The sequence below is a fragment of the Egretta garzetta genome, unplaced genomic scaffold, assembly GCF_000687185.1.
Source record: "Egretta garzetta isolate BGI_Z169 unplaced genomic scaffold, ASM68718v1 scaffold329, whole genome shotgun sequence".
NCBI classification, from domain to species: domain Eukaryota; kingdom Metazoa; phylum Chordata; class Aves; order Pelecaniformes; family Ardeidae; genus Egretta; species Egretta garzetta.
Genome location: NW_009269999.1, coordinates 6,091,871 through 6,093,936, shown reverse-complemented (window position 1 = coordinate 6,093,936; position 2,066 = coordinate 6,091,871).

Sequence of the window (2,066 nt, the reverse complement as noted above, 5' to 3'; positions counted from 1 at the left end):
CTGCTCAAGGTTGCAAGCACTGTAGTGGCCAGGCCTCTGCCGCAGCCGTGCCGCTCAGCCCGTCCTTCCCCCCTCCCTGTGGGCTCCCTCCACCAGCCGCAGCAGCACCTCCCGAGGCTTTCTGAACTGCGATCACCACCCCTCACCCCAACACTTTCCATGTCCTCAGGTCTCTTCTGGAGCGCAAAACCGCTCGCCTGCAGAAACACCTCTCCTTTTTGGCTCCGGGGGGTCAGCAGCGACGCTCTCTGAACACCAAGGTAACGTTTGCGTTGCCTGTAATGGTCTTCACCCGTGTCTGGCGGGGGAAAAATGCCCAATTCAAAGCTCTGCCACACAAGTGCCAGGGATGGGGGTCCCTATCAGAGCTCTCCAAGACCGGACAGAGCAGCTTTGCAGCGGGATACCGAAAAGGGAGGTCTCTTATAATCCTTCCTTGCCTGCAGAGGTGCAGCAGCAATAGACAGGGGAGCTGCGGCTGAGGCAGTTATGTTCAGTACTAAAAGTATTAAATAGAAGCAGGGTCTCAGAGCAGGCAATTTCTTTTTTTTTCTTTTAAGCTCTTCTAATCTTCTGAACGGACTTCACAATCCCTATCTGAATGTGCCAAAGCATTTTTCCTTCAGCGTGCAGACAAACAAGCGAGGTTTACTTTGCTTGACCTTTTCTGATGACACTGCCACCCATGCTGTGCAAACAGTTGCTGGAGCTGACAGCATCCCAGCTTCCTTGGCCCGGTGCTGAGGATAACTACAGTGTGGGTCCTGAGAAGAGGCTTCCTTGCGTTAACTTGGGAGAGGCACTGAACCAAAACCTCTTGGTTTCATCAGTGAGTCTTCGCAGTTAGGGAAGCAATACCCGCGTTTGGGTAGCGGTGGGAGGTGGAAGCTGCCCCTGCGGTGCCTCTGCCTGTGTGCCGTGACCCTGGGCTGTCACCCCATTGCTATCACAGGGCTTGGTCCTTCCACCCCTTGCAGCTGAGAACCCCGCTGACTGGGCTGTTACGGGAAAGAGGCCTCCCCCTTGCCTAGAGGTAGAGGCTTGGCTGCAGAGTCTGGACATATTTCTTCTCCCCATCTTACAGCAGCAAAGGTTTCCGTGTGCCCCCCCCCCCCCTTTAAACCTGCTGGCACCCATGTTGACAAAGAGGTTTCTTTACCATTCAGGAAGGAGGAACAGCATTATTTTCCCAGCACAGCTCCGTCCTGGTTGAATTTACGTCTCTGACCCTTTCACCCAAAGGCTCTTTACACTTGACTGAAACATAAGGTAAATGTAACTGTAGGAGCCCATTGTGTGTGCAAATATAAAGGCTTTTGTGTGCAGGAGGTAGCTTGTGCTATAACCCGCCAAGGAGCACCTTGGGTTTGTGCTGTGAAGTCCTGAGACCCGTGGGGAGTGTGGAGCAAGAGCCTGGATGTATGGAAACCCCATGTCAAGCACAGGTTCCAGCCAGCCTCAAATCTGCACTTCCCCACCATGACCCTCGTTGTTGGCAACTTTCAGCTAGGTTTCTTCCAGGAGAGTTGTGCCGCTGTCTTTGGGTTTTTTTCCTTCTCCAGATGCCTGTGACCAAGAAAGCCATTGCCAGGGGCTGCAACTCCCATCCGTTCTCTGTGGAGCCATGGAAGCAGGGACAGATTAATAAAACATCAGGGCATCTTCTTCAACAGGTTTATTGTAAGTGGTTTTCCTGAGTATTGGTTGGAGTAAGGATCAAAGAGGACAGGGATCCATAATCCTATTTATCTGAAGCCATATAATCTTCTTGAAGCTCTTTAATGGTGCCCAACTCTTTAATTACAGAGCAGCCAGATGGGCCGACCTGCAAGCCCGTTGTGGAGAGCAGGGGCAAGGAGATCTGCCTGATGGCTTGCGGCTCCCTTTTGGGCACCGACCCCTCACAAGACCCATCTTTCCCAGCCCCGCTCCCTGAGGGGTGTAAAGGGGCCACCGGAGACTGCCACCGCCTCTGCAGCACCGGCAGGGACGTCTGCTGGCGGGAGGGTTTGTCCAGGTCGCCAAGCTGAAATCGCTTGGCCGGGTTTGGGGTCCGGGTCGGGGTC